The sequence below is a fragment of the Onychomys torridus genome, chromosome 1, assembly GCF_903995425.1.
Source record: "Onychomys torridus chromosome 1, mOncTor1.1, whole genome shotgun sequence".
In the NCBI taxonomy this organism is placed as follows: Eukaryota; Metazoa; Chordata; class Mammalia; order Rodentia; family Cricetidae; genus Onychomys; species Onychomys torridus.
The window spans coordinates 154,985,591-154,997,155 of record NC_050443.1 but is presented as its reverse complement, the minus strand read 5'-3'; the positions used below and the strand labels follow the sequence as shown (position 1 = coordinate 154,997,155).

The following is an 11,565-nucleotide window of genomic DNA, read 5'->3' as shown; positions in this document are numbered from 1 at the left end:
TATGCAGGTGTTAGGACTCTAAAAGCAGGGGAGGAGTGTTATATTCAGAGGTACCCAGCTTTGTTTCCAGAATTATTCAGTTGCATATGAAATCCCTCAGCTCCTGCTGATGAAGTGATTTCTTCGGAAAACTGGCTGAGAGGTGAGGAAGGAAGGCCGGCCCCCTGAGATGCTTCGCAAAGAGATGAAAGGATTTCCGAAATAGCAGCTTAATGTTGTACCACATATGGGATTTTCAAATTCACAGCTGGTTGGAAAACCATTTCTGGCTTCAACTCATTGGAGTTACTGTCTTCCTGGCTTCAAGTACCCCAAATGTTAACTCCTAGTTGTCAGGGATTTTTTCCCCTCCCCCATCTGCTTCTTCCTGGTCAATACAGTATTCTGGTGTGTGAATCTAGTGTTACACTAACTATCCATGTAGGATGTAGGCTCCATGGGTTGAGGGATGTAGCTCAGTCAGCAGAGTGCTCACCTAGCATGCATAAAGTCTCTAAGTTTGGTCTCCAGGTGTGGTAATGCACACTCATAACCCAGTCAATGATATAAAGGGCTCAAGGTCATTTTCTCTACACAAAGAGAGTTCAAAGAGAGCTTAGCTTGGGTCCATGGAGGTGGGTGCTACATCTGTCCTTCGATTATTTTTCTACATAGTGTTGAATAAATGAGTCACCTATCAATCATCAATCAATATAAAGGAGAACACTGACAGCAACTCAAGCCCTCAGCTTAACTGTGCTCATCCCCGCTCATGTCACCCTCTCCTGTTGTGGGATATTTGATCACACTCCGACACTTTCGAGACTGCTGGTAAAGTTCACTTTGGATCAGAGGGCGGAGCTAGCTACTTAGCCATAGAGGTTGTGGAGGACCAAGGACATATAGAGAGACACAGGAAGTAGCAGGGTGGGGCTTAGAAAGATTTTTGGCCCTTTTGGATGGAAGAAGGGGGGAGAGAGAGGAGATCACTGGTCACTTCTCCGCTGCTTCTTTAATCATGTAGGTTCTTACCCTGGTACCTGCCTCTTGAGTTTTTATTGATAAAGAATAATTAGATAAACATTTCACACTCCCTCCCTATGTGGACACCATTGCTGCATAATGACCATCCACGATATACTTTAGAACAACATTTCCTATATGCTCAAAGACACATTTAAACAGGGAACATGGGTTGTGGCTCATCTATTCATATGACACCTGGGGCTTTTGTTGTGTGGACTCCAAGGTGAGGAGGGGTTTTGCAGGTGGGTGTAATCACGCTGCAGCTTGAGGGTTGTAATGCTTTGATTTGACCTGGGTGTGGTCACTCCATGGTTTGGGCTTCTGCACAGCATGGCAGCATCAGGGTAATTAGATTTCCTACGTGGCTGGAAGATTAATGTATCATGTATGGCAAAGTGTATTATGTGGTAGAACACTAAGGTCCACTCTAAGGGCTAGGTAGAAGCTTCCTGAAGTTACAAAAGCCAGAGTCATTTTCTGCTGTTCTTCCTGAGTAAAAGAAATGACAAGAATTCTGAGATTTGAGGGGAGAAGTCACCTTCACGATCTGATGGGACCATGAAAAAATTGCAGTTAGAGGAGAATATGGGCTGGGAGAGATTTCTGCAGCCCTCTCAATCTGGTGCACTGTCTCCATCCTCGCCTACTGAGAAGCAGGTAATGGACTTTCATTAGTGGACTCCAGAAGATGACTTTAAGTCCAAGTGATCCTGTGATCACCATGGGCCCTTTCCAGGTTTTACTGTTTCAATAATCTACCTGTCTGTCTGTCCATCTGTTCATCTATCTAACTATATATCTATCCATCCATTTCTCTTCTTTTTTTTTTTAGAACTCTCTAGAGTTTTATTCGGTGGATCTTCGGGTCTAGAAGAAGGTGTTAGGCCTCTTGGTGGCAAAGCGAGGCTTGTGCTGGCCCCGAAACACACAACGTGGCAAGGCGAACTTGATCTTGGAGTCGTGGAACTGCTTGACAGCCGGGCCGCGGCACTTGTCCACTGCAATCTCTTCCGCCTCCATGATCTGGATGGAGTGTGCGCGGGCACGGGGCCGGGCACCCGCGTCTCGGTAGCAATGTGTGACAGCACCAGCGGTAGTCAGGTCCCCGTTCTCCCGGAACAGGTTGTGTGTGCCACTGTGGGAGCACATAGCACAGCCAGATGCCGAAGTTCTTCACACGTAGTGCTGATTTCTCAAACACCTGCCCGCAGTACATCATCTCCTCCATGACTTCTTCATCTTCTACAGCTGCGACACGAAATACCGGAAGTGGGACTTGGCCACCACATGCTTGGGAGTGAAGATGTGCATTCGGTACAGTGGTGGCATGTGGCACTTCTGGGTGGGCAAGCAGCGCCCCACCACCTTGTACTCCCAAAGAGTGCCTGAGGCCTTCGTGGCAGTCAGTCAGTCACAAAAGTCCCATTTCATTTTTAAAAATTACATTTATTTACTTTTTGCATGTGTGCGCGCACACACACATATGGAGGCCAGAGACAACTTAACAGGAACTGGTTAACCTTCTACCATATGGGGACTTGGAATTAAATGAATTCAAGTCACCAGGTTTGGCAGCAAATGCCTTACCTACTGAGCCATCTGACAAGCCCTTGGTTTTGTTATGTTTTAATCATGATAGATTTTGGCTTAGGAAATTACATAGGCAAGATGAAAGTAACATTTTTTGTCTTGTTTAAAAAAAATCAAGACATTAATAAATATGCCTTGGGGGTAATAAGGACTTGGAAAAACTTGTAGGAATAATTTTCTTCTTAGAAATTAATGTGCATTATTAGCATAAAGCCCGAAGAAGTCTTGCATCAAAGAAATCTTCCACAGGGCCCATGAGAGGGGGAAAGGGAAGCTTTGCCACATGGCAGAGGAAGATAATAGAGCACATGTCATCTGAAAGTGAAGGAGAGAATATGGGTGGGGAGTGTCTAGAAAGGTTTAAGCAGGGATGTGGGGCAGGGTGATAAAGAAGAGGAAGAGTGAGGGGCAGCCCCAAACTAAATTTGTATAAAAAAATCACAAGGGAACCTGCTACTTTGTAAGCTAATTAAAAATAAAGTATAATGCAAACCTCAATTACATATATATGAGTTTTATGAGAGTAACAGACTCACTGATTCACTGATACAGGATAAGGTAAATCCAGTTGCAGTGTCCTTGGAAAGCTGGGGATAGATCCCATGCTGCTTCGTGCCACCTGATCCAATCTTCACCACCCAACAGAGCGATCACTGGAGCCTCCTCAGATATAAGCAGTTATGTAACCAGCCAAGAAGCCATGCCCAAAAGGCTGGTACTCCAAAGCTATTGGCAGAGCAAATACCCTCTACATTTTCCCTTTTTTGTCTAAATAAGAAGGTTCTAAACCTAATAAAAACTATATACAATAAGGATGGCTATCAAGTACTGTCCAGGAGAAAGAAAGGGTAATAACAAACAAAAATGGAACTACAACCAACAAGAACAACATCAAATGAGAAACACATACTAAATGTCCAGACCATGGGTAAATGGCAAAATACATAGATGACTCCAATAGCTGTCCTGTCCTGAAGAATTTAAATCTAGTACCTGATATGCTCTTAACTAAGATACCAGAGGATTGTAACTGTAACCATCTAGTCTTCAACCCCATCAATAACCTGAGAAAGAAAATAATATTGCCTGAGTGAGCAGGAAGTACAAGCAAGCAACTTCTGATAATATGCAAGAAATGACAGAGACAGCTGGCTGTCTGGATAGTCACCCAAAGTTTCCCTGTGGTGTTGGGGCATCCACTTTTGACTACAGGCCTCAAATATCTGACAGACCATTTTCAGAAGCAGGAAAATTTGAAAGCCTGTCTACCCTGTCTTGGCAAGGTTCAGCAGTCACTTTTTCTTGTGTTCTGCATGTCCAAATTGGACAGTGTGTTTACGGTCAGCAGTTGTGGCAAGGGTAGTTCTTTGCTCAACAGGCCATTTTTGCCAAGAAGAAGACAAATTTCATATGGAGTGTCTTTGATGCCTAGCATCCTTTTGGGAGTAGGTCAGTGCTGCCAGGAGCAATTGTGTTTTACATCAACAGAATTCTAAGTTATTAAAACATTTAAATGCCATATTCTCTAGGTCTATGAAGTGTTTGAAGATTACCTATCCATTTGACATATATTTCTGTATATATAGGAAACCTAACTAACATGATGATAAGTATGACAAGCATGGGTGACTATTAACCTATAATTTTTATAGTGATATTTTATTTGTATTGAAATGTGATTTTATTTGTATGTTAATAAAGTTGCCTTGAGGTCAGAGCAAGCCAGAGCAGAAGCTGGGTGGTGGTGGTGCACGCCTTTAATCCCAGCACTTGGGAGGCAGAGCTAGGTAGATCTCTGTGTGTTCAAGGACACAGCCAGCATGGCAGACACACACCTTTAAGACCTGGAGGTCTGTACAGACAGGCAGTGACGAGGAGGTCATGTGGCTGGGTTTACAACCAATGAGCAAACAGAACAGAAAGTCTACAAAAAAGACAGGACACACAGAAGTAGCTCTGGTGGAGAGAAAAGACAGCAGAAGCAGTAAAGGGTAAGGCTCTCAGCTATTGTTCTGACCTCTTAGTTTTTAACTCTGCAACTGGCTCTGTGTTTCTTATTTAATAAGATGGTTACATCTACAAATTTTTATCAACCTAAATAGCTTAAAGACTAAGGCTTCACATTATAAAATAAATAATCTGGAAACAGATGTACAGTATAAGAACAATGACCTCGAATTTGTGACAATATACAAAAATATATTAATCAGAGGTAGAAATGTATAGTGCAATATGACAACAATATCCTTAATATCTTAATATGCATCAATATATAATATATATATCCTAAACAGAGATACAACAAACATATAGCATGACAAATTAATTTTATATTTGTATCATTATACAAAAATACTTTAAACAGGAGTAGGAACATATGTACAATATGACAAATATAGTTTTGAATTTGTATCAATGTACAAGTTATCTTAAACAGGAATAGAAATATAATTTTACATTTGTATCAATATACAAGAATCCATACCAATGCAAGTTATCTAAAGCTGATAGTTACTAAATTAGTTTACAAGTAGATACAATAATCTACCTTATTATTCTATCCTATCTATTCCCCTTTTTTCTTTTCCAGAAGAGATTCCTGAGTCTAAACTTTATTGATCCACCCCCAACCCTATTACAACTTATAACCAACTCTCCAGCCCCTACATGGAAACTCATAATTGTTTTTAACTCAAGTTCTGATAAAGTTTAGATAGAGAAGCTTTAGTCAATGAAGTCTACTGCACAAAAACACAAGGACCTGAGTTTGAATCCCTGGCACTCACATAAACAGCTGAGTGTGCACATCTGTAACTCTTGTGTGGGGAGGTTGGGGAAGCAGAGACAGGAGGGTGCCTAGAACTCATTGGCTGGCCAGCCTTGTCAAATTGATGAGTTTTAGGTTCTGTGAGAATGGAGGTATTCTGAATGTGTGTGGGTAGATAAAGCTGCTCCTAGAAGCCATATGGTAATTAAATAAAAAAAAATCCCAGTGCCAGGGATGATGGCTACCTCTCTATGAGTTTTTGGCTAGGCTCCCGAGACCCCTAAAATAATACAGGCTATCGTGCCACGTAGGCCAGTGCGGGCAGAATGGTCATTTAGAAATCTTACTCGGTTGTGGACCTTATGTTCTGTACTACCAGTCTACCAGGCAAGCTGTACCCACTGGTATAGGAGTAACAAGACTACTTTGGAGGGTTATGAATTTGAAGTCCATTCCCCAGAAAGGAATTCACATCTGGTGCTGCAAACCTGCTCAGAAGCCTATGGTTGGGGTAGACATAGGAAGCCACTATGCTAAACAGACATGATAAGCCTGTCAAATAAGCCTAGACATCTGTGTTGATGCCCAAAAGATGAGTGCCACTGTCAGGTTTGATTAGTGAAGTTTCTCTTTGCAACTGGAGAATGTTAATGCAGACTCACAACTAACCTAAGTACTGAGAATGTGTGACTGGCCAGTGCTCGGCCCTAACAGGGGCCATCTATGTCATCCCTCCGAGGCTCAGGGAACATCGAAGAAGAAGGCACAGAAGGAATATGAAGTCCAGAGAAAGAGCTGGAGTGCTGTGAAAGTCTGACACAGGGTTGCACTCAAACGCCCAGCAGCCGTGACTAACTGCACAGGATTGAACCTGTCTGTGTGGGCGTGGTGGCCCATGCCTTTAGTCCTAGCACTCTAAAGCATAGGCAGGCAGACCTCTATTAGTTTGAGGCTAGCCTGGTCTAGATAGTGAGTTCTAGGTCAGCCATGATTGCATAGTGAGACCCTGTCTCAACTCAATAAACTAAATCCATGACTAAGCCTGTCAACATTCTGTCTCAGAAGAGGGAAGGGCTCACAGACCCTACTCCTCTCTGAGGATCTGAAGGTATTTAATAATTGCTGGTATAGGGGAGGATGGGGGCTACTTTCTTTATTTCTTTTTTTGTTTGTTTGTTTTTGCTTTTTGAGATACAGTTTCTCTGTGTAGTCCTGGTTATCCTAGAACTCACTCTGTAGACTAGGCTGGCCTCAAACTGAGAGATCCTCCTGGCTCTGCCTCCTGAGTGCTGGGATTAAAGGCGTACGCCACTACCACCCAGCTTGGGGGCCATTTTCTTCAGTGGTGTAGCTACTGGTAAGTTGTTTCATGCTCCTGCCAATAATTCCTCACCTATGTTTCTATAAATAACTTTGATTAAACTTACTGGAACACCAGAAAACAAAACAAAACAAAACAAGACACCAAAGTAGAAGGGGATTAGTTGGGATGAGGAGGGGATCAGGAGGATAATGGAGAGTGAATTTGATCAAAATACATTATATAAATGGATGAACATGCCATAATGAAACCCATGCTTAACAGTAAAAGAATAAAAACTTCAAATATAAAAGAAAAAAGTCTTTATGTTCTAGGGGTAGGGTTAGGAAGAAACCAACAAAAAGAAAGAACTCTCACTTTGTAAATGTGGGCACCTGTTGGACTGTTAATGACCATTATTTCTACTCCTGTTGCAATCTCTTAAAATTACATTTGTTTATTCATTTTATGTGTATGTATATGGGTGCATGTGTGTCATGGGATGTATGTATGTGGAAGTCAGAGGGCAATTTATCAGAGTCTGTGGATTTTGAGTAGTGAACTCAGGTGGTCAGGTTTGGCGGCATATCTCTCTCCTTGTTGAACCATCTTTTCATCCCCTGCTGTGATCGTTAATGAACTGGAACTTATTGGGCCTTGATGTCTTCATCTATGAGGCAGTGGTTTAAATGTGTCCTTCATAATAATATCAGCCTGTAAATGGTACCTGGCAGATGACAACTGCTATTAGCATTATTAAGCTATTCCATCTGGTTCTCACTCTTCCCTAGAGCTCTACCATGAATGGAACACTACAGTTTCCATCAGAGTGTTCTTTCCCACCATGCTTACTTCAGGGACCACACCGAGGGAGCAAGAAGCCCAGCCCCTAACTTCTGGGTGCCTGCACTAAGGGAAGGGCGTCGGAATGCTACTCCTTGAGAAAATCACTTGCTTTGGGGAATTCTCAAGTAGTTGGATCTGTTTTCACAAAGACAGGCACCTTGATGAAAGGAAATTAGAGCAGAAAGCTATAAATTCTCTCTGCTTACCCTCTCCTCTCCAGTCCTGGGTGTCTCAGAAGCTGCAGAGGGCACTGTATTATATCAACTCATTTCCTCAGCATTCACAAATCAATATGCATGTCCTTATGTCAACCACATGGGCTTAAGACCTGTGCAGAATATTGTCACAGAATCCAGTGGGATGGCACAAGTAAAGCCGAGCTTGAGGCTCGGTCTGGGACACAAGCTCTATCTTTAGGCAGGAACAGAGCTGGAGAGCATAAAAATCTGGCCTCAAAGAACCAAGGTACCTGTCCAGCTTTGTCCCACCAGGTTGCAAGGCCTGGGCAAGCCACTTGCCTTCACAGCCTTGATTTTCCTCACCTAAAATAGAGCTGAGATAGAACTCTAAATGCAGATGGGGTGAATTTGGCATTAGCTCCTAATTGTCAAAATCTGCATGCTTTATGACAGACAAGGACACAGACAAGTTCATAGATTGTTATTTCTTATAATAGCCCAGCCTGGGAATTACTTGAATGTCTACTCACAGTCAAATGGATAAACATATTATCTGAGATTCTCAGTGAAATCAATGAGGAAGGCAAGAGGTATAGTAGTACATGCAAAGACGCGGATTAATCTGCCAGACACAAGAAATATGAAAGAACAGTGGCTATCCCTAGTGTTTACGGTCTACAAAGGGCTCAAGGGCACTCTAGGGTCATGTTCTGCTTCTAGATCTGGGTGTTGGTGTCTTAAACCTTATGAAAAATGTTCCAGACAACAGGACTAGAGAGACAGCTCAGCAGTTAATAGTATGGCTGCTTTTCCAGAGGACTTGGATTCAGCTTCTAGTACCCACAACCATATGTAACTCTAGTTCTAGGGGCCTCTTCTGGCCTCTATGGGCACCAGGTACACAGGTACATACATAGACATACACACAAGTAAAACACTCATAGACAAAATTTTTAAAAATTAAAATAATAAACATTAAATAAAGCATTCTGAAAAGTTGGTGGAGGTGAGAGAATCCAATGGGACCTAGGGGAGCAGAGTCCCACTCCCAACTTTTTATTGACTATCTGTGGTAGTTTGAATGATAATGGTCCCCATAGGCTCATATGTTTGAATACTTGGTTCCCAGTTAGTAAAACTGTTTGGGAAGGATCAGAAGGGGTGGCCTTGTTGGAGGAGGTGTGCCACCAGGGATAGGCTTTGAGGTTTTAAAAGCCCATGCCAGGCCCAGTCTATGCTCTCTCTGCCTGCTCCCTGCAGATCAGGATGTAAAGCTGTCAGCTTCTGCCCCAACACCATGCCTGTCTGCTTCCTGCCATGACAATCATGGACTCACTCTCTGAAACTGTAAGCTAGCCCTAATTAAATGTTTTCCTTTATAAGCATTGCCTGGTCATGGTGTCTCTTCACACCATCCCATGCCCTTGAGCAAGTCAGTTCCCTTTTGTGATTCACATCTTCTAATACTCATAAGGCAAGTCCTTGAATGAGTTGAGAGGAAGCATGGCAGACTCTGGCACAGCTATTACCCCCCAGCCTCTGTAAAGCCTTGCCATGCACAGCACACAGCAAGACAGCCCCCTTCTTCATCACCGACCCTAAGCAACACCAGGTCAGAAGACCCCAGGTGGACACCACAAGTCTGTCTTTGTTTACCATGCTGGGACAATCTCTGAATTCAGCCTCGCAGGGCAGCTGTGAGGATCAAGACACTGTGCAGATCCAATAGAGATTACTCATGCTATTATAACACTCGAAGGCGAGACTGCAGTCCAACTGGCAGAGGGACTGAATTGAAGTGTGGACTATTGATGATAGCAGCGATTACTCAGAGCTGAGTAAGCTGTCCATCGGAGGCAAGCCTCAGACAAACAGGTTGCAATTTGCAGGGCCAACAGGTTGAGTGTTGAAATTGGTTACGTAAATGAATATCCACAGAGTTTTGGCAAAATTGGGCAGAGGAGCCTCACGAAGAAAGACCTCCCAGGAGCTTCTGGTGCTGTTTTCTTTGCAGTTCCTATGAGAGCCTTACCCTGGGCCCCAACATAGACCATCTAGGTTGGGACCAGAGAAGCCCAGGCTTCTGTGAGTGTCCTGTTAATCACACTGTAAGCTTGTTCTGTTCAGTTCTCCCAATGACCTTGTTGGTTGAGTCTAGTTAACACCCCGATGGTCTAAGTGAGGAGAGGTGACAGTGTTTGGCCAGGTGTTGTGACAATGTCTGTGCTCTTCCTGTAGTCACTGACCTCAGAGTTCTCACTGGTGCTTTTCCCGTGGGAATGAAAACAGTGTTTACTGGGCATCTGCAAGAAGGCAATCACCAAACTCACAGTCCTCAGGTGTCCCGCTGCCCTGAGCTGGGCGCCATTCTCCTTACTTTATAGGTGAGTTGATGTCTGTAGCGTTAACTTGAATCTGTCATACAGCAGGAAGAAGTTTTAAACTTGGTTGAACCAAGTTGAGCTAATCCAAGAGCTTTTATTCTACCTGTCCGCCCTCTGCTCCCCTTGAACCTCTGCTCACAGAAATGACTGCTCTCAATTCTCCTCATGGGCCATGCACATGGCCTTGAACTTTAGGTGAAGTAGTACATACAAATCCTGGTTCTCTATCCAATGGAGAGCTCTGAAAGGCCAGGACTCTGGTCGTATCTCATCTCTGTTTTCTGTGTCACCAAGCCAAGGGACCAGAGAAGGCAGAAAGAGCTAAATTAGGGGAGCTGAGTTTACCAGGGAAAGATCCTGGGAGCTTGTTGGCTGAGGGTGTGAACTGGAGCAAATATCTTAGTTGGAGAAGGATGGTAGACATTCTAATGCTTTGTACACTGTGTAGACAAGGGCTCAGGAAAGAATAGGGGAAGTCGATGAGGAAGGAAGAAACATAAGAGGCTCTGACCACTTGCTGCAAGCCAGCAGGCATGGTTTCAGATGTTTTATAGACAATCTTACATACACACACACACACACACACACACACACACACACACACACACACACTTTGCCCATTACATTGCTCTTTCATAGATGTCATGAAGATCATGGGCTCATGCCACTCCCACCTGTCTATCCCTAGGGAGGCTTGGACAGAGGCATCAAGCCAGTAAGCAGAAGCAGAAAGAGAACCATGGGGAAGGGAAGGGCAATTTCCATCCTGGTCACCCGAGGCAGTGCCAGGCTACCCTGACTGGAGTGCCAGGATGCCCAACCCTCTCACAAACTGTCTGAGACCCATAATGTCGCAACTGCATGCCTTGCTGGGAGTTGACATGGCTCCAGAAAATCTTGACAAGAGGAAGGAAGAGCAGTCTGGTAAAGGCCAACCTACCTGGGGAGCCAGTGTGGCGTCATTGTCGGCCTGGTCAGCAGTGTGATGGGCAGGCCAATGCCCTCCCCCTCCCGTACCAGGAATCCTGGAAAGCTGCATGCTGACCAGACCAATTTGATCATGAAAAAAAGCTATTTCATAGAGATTTGGAAGCTCCCCAGGTCTATAAAGAGACCAGAAGTGGGACTGCAAGCCAGAGGCAGGTGACTCTGAGCCCCTCACCCCTATTCCTAAGGAAGCATTCTGTGCCCATTGAGTTACTGTGCTGTGTGTACCACTGAAGAATGGGATGAGTGCTCTGCCTTTCTGTTCTGTCCTTCTCAGGATGGGAACCATCCTCTTTTCCAGAGTATCCACCCTGTATACACTATCTCCTCGTTATCACACAGTGGCCTCTTTGCTTACACCCATTGCTGCAGCACGAGGTGCTAGCATTCAAGTAAGCATGAGCCTGAGTTGCAAACACAGTGATGCTGACAACTTGCTCTGCCAAAGAGAAGCTCTACTGTGTTTTCTCTAAGCAGACGGGTGAAAGTTCTTGACTTTATGAAGAA

At 44.0% G+C, this 11,565-nt stretch overlaps 1 pseudogene; it reads right to left on the bottom strand.

Annotated features, from left to right (window-relative positions):
- Nucleotides 1-1,872: 1,872 nt before the first annotated feature.
- Nucleotides 1,873-11,110, bottom strand: LOC118578233 (annotated as a pseudogene).
- Between the last annotated feature and the right edge of the window lie 455 nt (nt 11,111-11,565).